The 13,897-nt window shown below is 53.4% G+C and overlaps 1 protein-coding gene across 1 annotated transcript in view; it reads right to left on the bottom strand.

The window, feature by feature from the left end:
* The window catches only part of LOC138357382 (zwei Ig domain protein zig-8-like), a 158,012-nt gene that overhangs the window by 41,982 nt on the left and 102,133 nt on the right, over nt 1-13,897 (bottom strand). The window lies entirely within an intron of this gene.

The raw sequence follows: 13,897 nt of genomic DNA, 5'->3' as shown, positions 1-13,897 counted from the left end.
TTTGGCCGCTAGTGGTGAAAATCGCGCGGTTTTTGGCCGGTAGCGGCGAAAATCGAGCTATTTTTGCCCGCAAGCTGCAAAAATCGCATAGTTTCTGGCCGCTAGAGGCACAAATCGCGCTATTTTTGGCCACTAGCGGCAAAATTCGCAGGATTTTTGTCCGCTAGCGGCGAAAATCGCGCTATTTTTGGCTGGTAGCGGCGAAAATCGCAATTTTTGCCCGCCAGCTGCGAAAATCGCACGGTTTTTGGCCGCTAGCGGCGAAAATCGCCCTATTTTTGGCCGGTAGCGCCGAAAATCGCGATTTTTGCCCGCCATCTGCGAAAATCGCCCCATTTTTAGCCGCTAGCGGCGAAAATAGCCCCTTTTTGACCGCTAGCGGCGAAAATCGGTCGATTTTTGGCAGGTAACGGCGAAATTTGCGCGATTTTTGCCCGCCAGCTGCAAAAATCGCATGGTTTCTGGCCGCTAGCGTCGAAAATAGCCCGGTTTTCGGCCGTTAGCGGCAAAAATCGCCCGATTTTTGGCCGCTAACGGCGAAAATCGCACGGTTTTTGGCTGCTAGCGGCAAAAATCGCGCTATTTTTGTCCGGTAGCGGCGAAAATCGCGATTTTTGCCACCAGCTGCGATAATCGCATGGTTTTTGGCCGATAGCGGCGAAATTCGCGCGGTTTTTGGCCACTAGCGGCGAAAATCGCGCTATTTTTGGCCGGTAGCGGCGAAAATCGCGATTTTTGCCCGCCAGCTGCGAAAATCGCATGGTTTTTGGTCGCTAGTGGCGAAAATCGCGCGGTTTTTGGCTGGTAGCGGCGAAAATCGCGCTATTTTTGCCCGCTAGCTGCAAAAATCTCATAGTTTCTGGCCGCTAGCGGCGAAAATCGCCCGATTTTTGGCCGCTTGCGGTGAAAATCGCCCGATTTTTGGCCGCTAGCAGCGAGAATCGCACGGTTTTTGGCCGCTAGCGGCGAAAATAGACCCTTTTTTGGCGGCTAGCGGCGAAAACTGGTCGATTTTTGGCAGGTAGCGGCGAAATTCCTGCGATTTTTGCCCGCCAGCTGCAAAAATCGCATAGTTTCTGGCCTCTAGCGTCGAAAATAGCGCGGTTTTTGGCCGTTAGCGGCAAAAATCCCCCGATTTTTGGCTGCTAGCAGCGAAAATCGCACGGTTTTAGGCAGGTAGCGGCGAAATTCGCACGGTTTTTGGCCGCTAGCGGCGAAAATCGCGCTATTTTTGGCCGGTAGCGGCGAAAATCGCGATTTTTGCCCGCCAGCTGCGAAAATCGCACGGTTTTTGGCCGCTAGCGGCGAAAATCGCGCTTTTTTTGGCCGGTAGCGGCGAAAATCGCGATTTTTGCCCGCCATCTGCGAAAATCGCCCCATTTTTGGCCGCTAGCGGCGAAAATAGCCCCTTTTTGGCCGCTAGCGGAGAAAATCGTTCGATTTTTGGCAGGTTGCGGCGAAATTCGCGCGATTTTTGCCCGCCAGCTGCAAAAATCGCATGGTTTCTGGCCGCTAGCGTCGAAAATAGCGCGGTTTTTGGCCGTTAGCGGCAAAAATCGCCCGATTTTTGGCCGGTAGCGGCGAAAATCGCGATTTTTGCCCGCCAGCTGCGAAAATCGCATGGTTTTTGGGCGCTAGCGGCGAAAATCGCGCGGTTTTTGGCAGGTAGCGGCGAAATTCGCGCTATTTTTGGCCAGTAGCGGCGAAAATCGCGATTTTTGCCCGCCAGCTGCGAATATCGCATGGTTTTTGGCCGCTAGCGGCGAAAATCGCGCGGATTTTGGCCGGTAGCGGCGAAAATCGCGCTATTTTTGCCCGCAAGGTGCAAAAATCGCATAGTTTCTGGCCGCTAGAGGCGAAAATCGCGCCATTTTGGGTCACTAGCGGCGAAATTCGCACGATTTTTGGCCGGTAGCCGCGAAAATCGCGATTTTTGCCCGCAAGCTGCGAAAATCGCATGGATTTTGGCCGCTAACGGTGAAAATCACGCGGTTTTTGGCCGGTAGCGGCGAAAAGCGCGCTGTTTTTGCCCCCCAAGCTGCAAAAATCGCATAGTTTCTGGCCGGTAGAGGCAAAAATTGCGCTATTTTTGGCCACTAGCAACAAAATTCGCAGGATTTTTGGCCGCTAGCGGCGAAAATCGCGCTATTTTTTGCTGGTAGCGGCGAAAATCGCGATTTTTGCCCGCCAGCTGCGAAAATCGCACGGTTTTTGGCCGCTAGCGGCGAAAATCGCGCTTTTTTTGGCCGGTAGCGGCGAAAATCGCGATTTTTGCCCGCCATCTGCGAAAATCGCCCCATTTTTGGCCGCTAGCGGCGAAAATAGCCCCTTTTTGGCCGCTAGCGGCGAAAATCGGTCGATTTTTGGCAGGTAGCGGCGAAATTCGCGGTATTTTTGGCCGGTAGCCTCGAAAATCGCAATTTTTGCCCGCCAGCTGCGAATATCGCATGGTTTTTGGCCGCTAGCGGCGAAAATCGCGCGGAATTTGGCCGCTAGCGGCCAAAAAGGGGCTATTTTAGCCGCTAGCGGCCAAAAATGGGGCGATTTTCGCAGATGGCGGGCAAAAATCGCGATTTTCGCCGCTACCGGCCAAAAATCGCGCGGATTTTGGCCGGTAGCGGCGAAAGTCGCGCTATTTTTGCCTGCCAGCTGCAAAAATCGCATAGTTTCGGGCCGCTAGCGGCGAAAATCGCGCGATTTTTGGCCGCTAGCGGCGAAATTCGCACGGTTTTTGGCCGCTAGCGGCGAAAATCGCGCTATTTTTGTCCGGTTAGGGGCGAAAATCGCGATTTTTGCCCGCCAGCTGCGAAAATCGCATGGTTTTTGGGCGCTAGCGGCGAAAATCGAGCTTTTTGGCCGGTAGCAGCGAAAATCGCGCTATTTTTGCCCGCAAGGTGCAAAAATCGCATAGTTTCTGGCCGCTAGAGGCGAAAATCGCGCCATTTTGGGTCACTGGCGGCGAAATTCGCACGATTTTTGGCCGGTAGCCGCGAAAATCGCGATTTTTGCCCGCAAGCTGCGAAAATCGCATGGATTTTGGCCGCTAACGGTGAAAATCACGCGGTTTTTGGCCGGTAGCGGCGAAAAGCGCGCTGTTTTTGCCCCCAAGCTGCAAAAATCGCATAGTTTCTGGCCGGTAGAGGCAAAAATTGCGCTATTTTTGGCCACTAGCAACAAAATTCGCAGGATTTTTGGCCGCTAGCGGCGAAAATCGCGCTATTTTTTGCCGGTAGCGGCGAAAATCGCGATTTTTGCCCGCCAGCTGCGAAAATCGCACAGTTTTTGGCCGCTAGCGGCGAAAGTCGCGCTATTTTTGGCCAGTAGCGGCGAAAATCGCGATTTTTGCCCGCCAGCTGCGAATATCGCATGGTTTTTGGCCGCTAGCGGCGAAAATCGCGCGGATTTTGGCCGGTAGCGGCGAAAATCGCGCTATTTTTGCCTGCCAGCTGCAAAAATCGCATAGTTTCAGGCCGCTAGCGGCGAAAATCGCGCGATTTTTGGCCGCTAGCGGCGAAATTCGCACGGTTTTTGGCCGCTAGCGGCGAAAATCGCGCTATTTTTGTCCGGTTACGGGCGAAAATCGCGATTTTTGCCCGCCAGCTGCGAAAATCGCATGGTTTTTGGGCGCTAGCGGCGAAAATCGAGCTTTTTGGCCGGTAGCAGCGAAAATCGCACTATTTTTGCCCGCAAGGTGCAAAAATCGCATAGTTTCTGGCCGCTAGAGGCGAAAATCGCGCCATTTTGGGTCACTAGCGGCGAAATTCGCACGATTTTTGGCCGGTAGCCGCGAAAATCGCGATTTTTGCCCGCAAGCTGCGAAAATCGCATGGATTTTGGCCGCTAACGGTGAAAATCACGCGGTTTTTGGCCGGTAGCGGCGAAAAGCGCGCTGTTTTTGCCCCCAAGCTGCAAAAATCGCATAGTTTCTGGCCGGTAGAGGCAAAAATTGCGCTATTTTTGGCCACTAGCAACAAAATTCGCAGGATTTTTGGCCGCTAGCGGCGAAAATCGCGCTATTTTTTGCTGGTAGCGGCGAAAATCGCGATTTTTGCCCGCCAGCTGCGAAAATCGCACGGTTTTTGGCCGCTAGCGGCGAAAATCGCGCTTTTTTTGGCCGGTAGCGGCGAAAATCGCGATTTTTGCCCGCCATCTGCGAAAATCGCCCCATTTTTGACCGCTAGCGGCGAAAATAGCCCCTTTTTGGCCGCTAGCGGCGAAAATCGGTCGATTTTTGGCAGGTAGCGGCGAAATTCGCGGTATTTTTGGCCGGTAGCCTCGAAAATCGCAATTTTTGCCCGCCAGCTGCGAATATCGCATGGTTTTTGGCCGCTAGCGGCGAAAATCGCGCGGAATTTGGCCGCTAGCGGCCAAAAAGGGGCTATTTTCGCCGCTAGCGGCCAAAAATGGGGCGATTTTCGCAGATGGCGGGCAAAAATCGCGATTTTTGCCGCTACCGGCCAAAAATCGCGCGGATTTTGGCCGGTAGCGGCGAAAATCGCGTTATTTTTGCCTGCCAGCTGCAAAAATCGCATAGTTTCAGGCCGCTAGCGGCGAAAATCGCGCGATTTTTGGCCGCTAGCGGCGAAATTCGCACGGTTTTTGGCCGCTAGCGGCGAAAATCGCGCTATTTTTGTCCGGTAGCGGCGAAAATCGCGATTTTTGCCCGCCACCTGCGAAAATCGCATGGTTTTTGGGCGCTAGCGGCGAAAATCGCGCTTTTTGGCCGGTAGCAGTGAAAATCGCGCTATTTTTGCCCTCAAGGTGCAAAAATCGCATAGTTTCTGGCAGCTAGAGGCGAAAATCGCGCGATTTTGGGTCACTAGCGGCGAAATTCGCACGATTTTTGGCCGGTAGCGGCGAAAATCGCGATTTTTGCCCGCAAGCTGCGAAAATCGCATGGATTTTGGCCGCTAGCGGTGAAAATCGCGCGGTTTTTGGCCGGTAGCGGCGAAAATCGCGCTATTTTTGCCCGCAAGCTGCAAAAATCGCATAGTTTCTGGCCGCTAGAGGCGAAAATCACGCGAATTTTGGCCACTAGCGGCGAAATTCGCAGGATTTTTTGGCCGCCAGCTGCGAAAATCGCACGGTTTTTGGCCGCTAGCGGCGAAAATCGCGCGGTTTTTGGCCGGTAGTGGCGAAAATCGCGCTATTTTTGCCTGCCAGCTGCAAAAATCGCATAATTTCAGGCCGCTAGCGGCGAAAATCGCGCGATTTTTGGCCGCTTGCGGCGAAATTCGCACGAATTTTGGCCGCTAGCGGCGAAATTTGCACGATTTTTGGCCGCTAGCGGCGAAAATCGCTCCATTTTTGGCCGCTTGCGGCAAAAATAGCCCTTTTTTTGGCCGCTAGCGGCGAAAATCGGTCGATTTTTGGCAGGTATCGGCAAAAAACGCGCTATTTTTGGCCGGTAGCGGCAAAAATCGCGATTTTTGCCCGCCAACTGCGAATATCGCATGGTTTTTGGCCGCTAGCGGCGAAAATCGCGCGGATTTTGGCCTGTAGCGGCGAAAATCGCGCTATTTTTGCCTGCCAGTTGCAAAAATCGCACAGTTTCAGGCCGCTAGCGGCGAAAATCGCGCAATTTTTGGCCGCTAGCGGCGAAATTCGCACGGTTTTTGGCCGCTAGCGGCGAAAATCGCGCTATTTTTGTCCGGTAGCGGCGAAAATCGCGATTTTTGCCCGCAAACTGCGAAAATCGCATGGTTTTTGGGCGCTAGCGGCGAAAATCGCGCTTTTTGGCCGGTAGCAGCGAAAATCGCGCGGTTTTTGGCCGGTAGCGGCGAAAATCGAGCTATTTTTGCCCGCAAGCTGCAAAAATCGCATAGTTTCTGGCCGCTAGAGGCACAAATCGCGCTATTTTTGGCCACTAGCGGCAAAATTCGCAGGATTTTTGTCCGCTAGCGGCGAAAATCGCGCTATTTTTGGCTGGTAGCGGCGAAAATCGCGATTTTTTTGGCCGGTAGCGGTGAAAATCGCGATTTTTGCCCGCCATCTGCGAAAATCGCCCCATTTTTGGCCGCTAGCGGCGAAAATAGCCCCTTTTTGGCCGCTAGCGGCGAAAATCGGTCGATTTTTGGCAGGTAGCGGCGATATTCGCGGTATTTTTGGCCGGTAGCCTCGAAAATAGCAATTTTTGACCGCCAGCTGCGAATATCGCATGGTTTTTGGCCGCTAGCGGCGAAAATCGCGCGGAATTTGGCCGCTAGCGGCCAAAAAGGGGCTATTTTCGCCGCTAGCGGCCAAAAATGGGGCGATTTTCGCAGATGGCGGGCAAAAATCGCGATTTTCGCCGCTACCGGCCAAAAATCGCGCGGATTTTGGCCGGTAGCGGCGAAAATCGCGCTATTTTTGCCTGCCAGCTGCAAAAATCGCATAGTTTCAGGCCGCTAGCGGCGAAAATCGCGCGATTTTTGGCCGCTAACGGCGAAATTCGCACGGTTTTTGGCCGCTAGCGGCGAAAATCGCGCTATTTTTGTCCGGTAGCGGCGAAAATCGCGATTTTTGCCCGCCAGCTGCGAAAATCGCATGGTTTTTGGGCGCTAGCGGCGAAAATCGCGCTTTTTGGCCGGTAGCAGTGAAAATCGCGCTATTTTTGCCCGCAAGGTGCAAAAATCGCATAGTTTCTGGCCGCTAGAGGCGAAAATCGCGCGATTTTGGGTCACTAGCGGCGAAATTCGCACGATTTTTGGCCGGTAGCGGCGAAAATCGCGATTTTTGCCCGCAAGCTGCGAAAATCGCATGGATTTTGGCCGCTAGCGGTGAAAATCGCGCGGTTTTTGGCCGGTAGCGGCGAAAATCGCCTTATTTTTGCCCGCAAGCTGCAAAAATCGCATAGTTTCTGGCCGCTAGAGGCGAAAATCACGCGAATTTTGGCCACTAGCGGCGAAATTCGCAGGATTTTTTGGCCGCCAGCTGCGAAAATCGCACGGTTTTTGGCCGCTAGCGGCGAAAATCGCGCGGTTTTTGGCCGGTAGTGGCGAAAATCGCGCTATTTTTGCCTGCCAGCTGCAAAAATCGCATAATTTCAGGCCGCTAGCGGCAAAAATCGCGCGATTTTTGGCCGCTTGCGGCGAAATTCGCACGAATTTTGGCCGCTAGCGGCGAAATTTGCACGATTTTTGGCCGCTAGCGGCGAAAATCGCTCCATTTTTGGCCGCTAGCGGCAAAAATAGCCCTTTTTTTGGCCGCTAGCGGCGAAAATCGGTCGATTTTTGGCAGGTATCGGCAAAAAACGCGCTATTTTTGGCCGGTAGCGGCGAAAATCGCGCTATTTTTGGCCGGTAGCGGCGAAAATCGCGATTTTTGCCCGCCAGCTGCGAAAATCGCACGGTTTTTGGCCGCTAGCGGCGAAAATCGCCCTATTTTTGGCCGGTAGCGCCGAAAATCGCGATTTTTGCCCGCCATCTGCGAAAATCGCCCCATTTTTAGCCGCTAGCGGCGAAAATAGCCCCTTTTTGACCGCTAGCGGCGAAAATCGGTCGATTTTTGGCAGGTAACGGCGAAATTTGCGCGATTTTTGCCCGCCAGCTGCAAAAATCGCATGGTTTCTGGCCGCTAGCGTCGAAAATAGCCCGGTTTTCGGCCGTTAGCGGCAAAAATCGCCCGATTTTTGGCCGCTAACGGCGAAAATCGCACGGTTTTTGGCTGCTAGCGGCAAAAATCGCGCTATTTTTGTCCGGTAGCGGCGAAAATCGCGATTTTTGCCGCCAGCTGCGATAATCGCATGGTTTTTTGGCCGATAGCGGCGAAATTCGCGCGGTTTTTGGCCGCTAGCGGCGAAAATCGCGCTATTTTTGGCCGGTAGCGGCGAAAATCGCGATTTTTGCCCGCCAGCTGCGAAAATCGCATGGTTTTTGGTCGCTAGTGGCGAAAATCGCGCGGTTTTTGGCCGGTAGCGGCGAAAATCGCGCTATTTTTGCCCGCTAGCTGCAAAAATCTCATAGTTTCTGGCCGCTAGCGGCGAAAATCGCCCGATTTTTGGCCGCTTGCGGTGAAAATCGCCCGATTTTTGGCCGCTAGCAGCGAGAATCGCACGGTTTTTGGCCGCTAGCGGCGAAAATAGACCCTTTTTTGGCGGCTAGCGGCGAAAACTGGTCGATTTTTGGCAGGTAGCGGCGAAATTCCCGCGATTTTTGCCCGCCAGCTGCAAAAATCGCATAGTTTCTGGCCTCTAGCGTCGAAAATAGCGCGGTTTTTGGCCGTTAGCGGCAAAAATCCCCCGATTTTTGGCTGCTAGCAGCGAAAATCGCACGGTTTTAGGCAGGTAGCGGCGAAATTCGCACGGTTTTTGGCCGCTAGCGGCGAAAATCGCGCTATTTTTGGCCGGTAGCGGCGAAAATCGCGATTTTTGCCCGCCAGCTGCGAAAATCGCACGGTTTTTGGCCGCTAGCGGCGAAAATCGCGCTTTTTTTGGCCGGTAGCGGCGAAAATCGCGATTTTTGCCCGCCATCTGCGAAAATCGCCCCATTTTTGGCCGCTAGCGGCGAAAATAGCCCCTTTTTGGCCGCTAGCGGCGAAAATCGGTCGATTTTTGGCAGGTAGCGGCGAAATTCGCGGTATTTTTGGCCGGTAGCCTCGAAAATCGCAATTTTTGCCCGCCAGCTGCGAATATCGCATGGTTTTTGGCCGCTAGCGGCGAAAATCGCGCGGAATTTGGCCGCTAGCGGCCAAAAAGGGGCTATTTTCGCCGCTAACGGCCAAAAATGGGGCGAATTTCGCAGATGGCGGGCAAAAATCGCGATTTTCGCCGCTACCGGCCAAAAATCGCGCGGATTTTGGCCGGTAGCGGCGAAAATCGCGCTATTTTTGCCTGCCAGCTGCAAAAATTGCATAGTTTCAGGCCGCTAGCGGCGAAAATCGCGCGATTTTTGGCCGCTAGCGGCGAAATTCGCACGGTTTTTGGCCGCTAGCGGCGAAAATCGAGCTATTTTTGTCCGGTAGCGGCGAAAATCGCGATTTTTGCCCGCCAGCTGCCAAAATCGCATGGTTTTTGGGCGCTAGCGGCGAAAATCGAGCTTTTTGGCCGGTAGCAGTGAAAATCGCTCTATTTTTGCCCGCAAGGTGCAAAAATCGCATAGTTTCTGGCCGCTAGAGGCGAAAATCGCGCGATTTTGGGTCACTAGCGGCGAAATTCGCACGATTTTTGGCCGGTAGCGGCGAAAATCGCGATTTTTGCCCGCAAGCTGCGAAAATCGCATGGATTTTGGCCGCTAGCGGTGAAAATCGCGCGGTTTTTGGCCGGTAGCGGCGAAAATCGCGCGATTTTTGCCCGCAAGCTGCAAAAATCGCATAGTTTCTGGCCGCTAGAGGCGAAAATCACGCGAATTTTGGCCACTAGCGGCGAAATTCGCAGGATTTTTTGGCCGCCAGCTGCGAAAATCGCACGGTTTTTGGCCGCTAGCGGCGAAAATCGTGCGGTTTTTGGCCGGTAGTGGCGAAAATCGCGCTATTTTTGCCTGCCAGCTGCAAAAATCGCATAATTTCAGGCCGCTAGCGGCGAAAATCGCGCGATTTTTGGCCGCTTGCGGCGAAATTCGCACGAATTTTGGCCGCTAGCGGCGAAATTTGAACGATTTTTGGCCGCTAGCGGCGAAAATCGCTTCATTTTTGGCCGCTAGCGGCAAAAATAGCCCTTTTTTTGGCCGCTAGCGGCGAAAATCGGTCGATTTTTGGCAGGTATCGGCAAAAAACGCGCTATTTTTGGCCGGTAGCGGCAAAAATCGCGATTTTTGCCCGCCAGCTGCGAATATCGCATGGTTTTTGGCCGCTAGCGGCGAAAATCGCGCGGATTTTGGCCTGTAGCGGCGAAAATCGCGCTATTTTTGCCTGCCAGTTGCAAAAATCGCACAGTTTCAGGCCGCTAGCGGCGAAAATCGCGCAATTTTTGGCCGCTAGCGGCGAAATTCGCACGGATTTTGGCCGCTAGCGGCGAAAATCGCGCTATTTTTGTCCGGTAGCGGCGAAAATCGCGATTTTTGCCCGCAAACTGCGAAAATCGCATGGTTTTTGGGCGCTAGCGGCGAAAATCGCGTTTTTGGCCGGTAGCAGCGAAAATCGCGCTATTTTTGCCCGCAAGCTGCAAAAATCGCATAGTTTCTGGCCGCTAGAGGCGAAAATCGCGCGATTTTGGGTCACTAGCGGCGAAATTCGCACGATTTTTGGCCGGTAGCGGCGAAAATCGCTATTTTTGCCCGCAAGCTCCGAAAATCGCATGGATTTTGGCCGCTAGTGGTGAAAATCGCGCGGTTTTTGGCCGGTAGCGGCGAAATTCGAGCTATTTTTGCCCGCAAGCTGCAAAAATCGCATCGTTTCTGGCCGCTAGAGGCACAAATCGCGCTATTTTTGGCCACTAGCGGCAAAATTCGCAGGATTTTTGTCCGCTAGCGGCGAAAATCGCGCTATTTTTTGCTGGTAGCGGCGAAAATCGCGATTTTTGCCCGCCAGCTGCGAAAATCGCACGGTTTTTGGCCGCTTGCGACGAAAATCGCCCTATTTTTGGCCGGTAGCGCCAATAATCGCGATTTTTGCCCGCCATCTGCGAAAATCGCCCCATTTTTAGCCGCTAGCGGCGAAAATAGCCCCTTTTTGGCCGCTAGCGGCGAAAATCGGTCGATTTTTGGCAGGTAGCGGCGAAATTTGCGCGATTTTTGCCCGCCAGCTGCAAAAATCGCATGGTTTCTGGCCGCTAGCGTCGAAAATAGCCCGGTTTTCGGCCGTTAGCGGCAAAAATCGCCCGATTTTTGGCCGCTAACGGCGAAAATCGCACGGTTTTTGGCTGCTAGCGGCAAAAATCGCGCTATTTTTGTCCGGTAGCGGCGAAAATCGCGATTTTTGCCGCCAGCTGCGATAATCGCATGGTTTTTGGCCGCTAGCGGCGAAATTCGCGCGGTTTTTGGCCGCTAGCGGCGAAAATCGCGCTATTTTTGGCCGGTAGCGGCGAAAATCGCGATTTTTGCCCGCCAGCTGCGAAAATTGCATGGTTTTTGGTCGCTAGTGGCGAAAATCGCGCGGTTTTTGGCCGGTAGCGGGGAAAATCGCGCTATTTTTGCCCGCTAGCTGCAAAAATCTCATAGTTTCTGGCCGCTAGCGGCGAAAATCGCCCGATTTTTGGCCGCTTGCGGTGAAAATCGCCCGATTTTTGGCCGCTAGCAGCGAGAATCGCACGGTTTTTGGCCGCTAGCGGCGAAAATAGACCCTTTTTTGGCGGCTAGCGGCGAAAACTGGTCGATTTTTGGCAGGTAGCGGCGAAATTCCCGCGATTTTTGCCCGCTAGAGGCAAAAATCGCGCGATTTTTGGTCTCTAGCGGCGAAATTCGAACGATTTTTGGCCGGTAGCGGCGAAAATCGCGATTTTTGCCCGCAAGCTGCAAAAATCGCATGGATTTTGGCTGCTAACGGTGAAAATCGCGCGGTTTTTGGCCGGTAGCGGGGAAAATCACGCTATTTTTGCCCGCAAGCTGGAAAAATCGCATAGTTTCTGGCCGCTAGAGGCGAAAATCGCACGATTTTTGGCCACTAGCGGCGAAATTCGCAGGATTTTTGGCCGCTAGCGGCGAAAATCGCACGGTTTTTGGCCGCTAGCGGCGAAAATCGCGCTATTTTTGGCCGGTAGCGGCGAAAATTGCGATTTTTGCCCGACTGCTGCGAAAATCGCACGGTTTTTGGCCGCTAGCGGCGAAAATCGCGCTATTTTTGGCTGGTAGCGGCGAAAATCGCGATTTTTGCCCGCCAGCTGCGAAAATCGCATGGTTTTTGGCTGCTAGCGGCGAAAATCGCGCGGTTTTTGGCAGGTAGCGGCGAAATTCGCGCGATTTTTACCCACCAGCTGCAAAAATCGCATAGTTTCTGGCCGCTAGCGGCAAAAATCGCGCGATTTTTGGCAGGTAGCGGCGAAATTCGCGCTATTTTTGGCCGGTAGCGGCGAAAATCGCGATTTTTGCCCACCAGCTGCGAATATCACATGGTTTTTGGCCGCTAGCGGCGAAAATCGGGCGGAATTTGGCAGCTAGCGGCCAAAAAGGGGCTATTTTCGCCGCTAGCGGCCAAAAATGGGGCGATTTTCGCAGATGGCGGGCAAAAATCGCTATTTTCGCCGCTACCGGCCAAAAATCGCGCGGATTTTGGCCGGTAGCTGCGAAAATCGCGCTATTTTTGCCTGCCAGCTGCAAAAATCGCATAGTTTCAGGCCGCTAGCGGCGAAAATCGCGCGATTTTTGGCCGCTAGCGGCGAAATTCGCACGGTTTTTGGCCGCTAGCGGCGAAAATCGCGATTTTTCCCGCCAGCTGCAAATATCGCATGGTTTTTGGCCGCTAGCGGCGAAAATCGCGCGGAATTTGGCCGCTAGCGGCCAAATAGGGGCTATTTTCGCCGCTAGCGGCCAAAAATGGGGCGATTTTCGCAGATGGCGGGCAAAAATCGCGATTTTCGCTGCTACCGGCCAAAAATCGCGCGGATTTTGGCCGGTAGCGGCGAAAATCGCGCTATTTTTGCCTGCCAGCTGCAAAAATCGCATAGTTTCAGGCCGCTAGCGGCGAAAATCGCGCGATTTTTGGCCGCCAGCGGCGAAATTCGCACGGTTTTTGTCCGGTAGCGGCGAAAATCGCGATTTTTGCCCGCCACCTGCGAAAATCGCATGGTTTTTGGGCGCTAGCGGCGAAAATCACGCTTTTTGGCTGGTAGCAGCGAAAATCGCGCTATTTTTGCCCGCAAGGTGCAAAAATCGCATAGTTTCTGGCCGCTAGAGGCGAAAATCGCGCGATTTTGGGTCACAAGCGGCGAAATTCGCACGATTTTTGGCCGGTAGCGGCGAAAATCGCGATTTTTGCCCGCAAGCTGCAAAAATCGCATGGATTTTGGCTGCTAACGGTGAAAATCGCGCGGTTTTTGGCCGGTAGCGGGGAAAATCACGCTATTTTTGCCCGCAAGCTGCAAAAATCGCATAGTTTCTGGCCGCTAGAGGCGAAAATCGCACGATTTTTGGCCACAAGCGGCGAAATTCGCAGGATTTTTGGCCGCTAGCGGCGAAAATCGCACGGTTTTTGGCCGCTAGCGGCGAAAATCGCGCTATTTTTGGCCGGTAGCGGCGAAAATCGCGATTTTTGCCCGACTGCTGCGAAAATCGCACGGTTTTTGGCCGCTAGCGGCGAAAATCGCGCTATTTTTGGCTGGTAGCGGCGAAAATCGCGATTTTTGCCCGCCAGCTGCGAAAATCGCATGGTTTTTGGCTGCTAGCGGCGAAAATCGCGCGGTTTTTGGCAGGTAGCGGCGAAATTCGCGCGATTTTTACCCACCAGCTGCAAAAATCGCATAGTTTTTGGCCGCTAGCGGCAAAAATCGCGCGATTTTTGGCAGGTAGCAGCGAAATTCGCGCTATTTTTGGCCGGTAGCGGCGAAAATCACGATTTTTGCCCACCAGCTGCGAATATCACATGGTTTTTGGCCGCTAGCGGCGAAAATCGGGCGGAATTTGGCAGCTAGCGGCCAAAAAGGGGCTATTTTCGCCGCTAGCGGCCAAAAATGGGGCGATTTTCGCAGATGGCGGGCAAAAATCGCTATTTTCGCCGCTACCGGCCAAAAATCGCGCGGATTTTGGCCGGTATCTGCGAAAATCGCGCTATTTTTGCCTGCCAGCTGCAAAAATCGCATAGTTTCAGGCCGCTAGCGGCGAAAATCGCGCGATTTTTGGCCGCTAGCGGCGAAATTCGCACGGTTTTTGGCCGCTAGCGGCGAAAATCGCGATTTTTCCCGCCAGCTGCAAATATCGCATGGTTTTTGGCCGCTAGCGGCGAAAATCGCGCTATTTTTGGCCGCTAGAGGCAAAAATCGCGCGATTTTTGGTCTCTAGCGGCAAAATTCGAACGATTTTTGGCCGGTAGCGGCGAAAATCGCGATTTTTGC

The sequence above is a fragment of the Procambarus clarkii genome, chromosome 78 (assembly GCF_040958095.1).
Source record: "Procambarus clarkii isolate CNS0578487 chromosome 78, FALCON_Pclarkii_2.0, whole genome shotgun sequence".
NCBI classification, from domain to species: Eukaryota; Metazoa; Arthropoda; class Malacostraca; order Decapoda; family Cambaridae; genus Procambarus; species Procambarus clarkii.
This window is presented reverse-complemented; position numbering and strand designations above follow the sequence as displayed.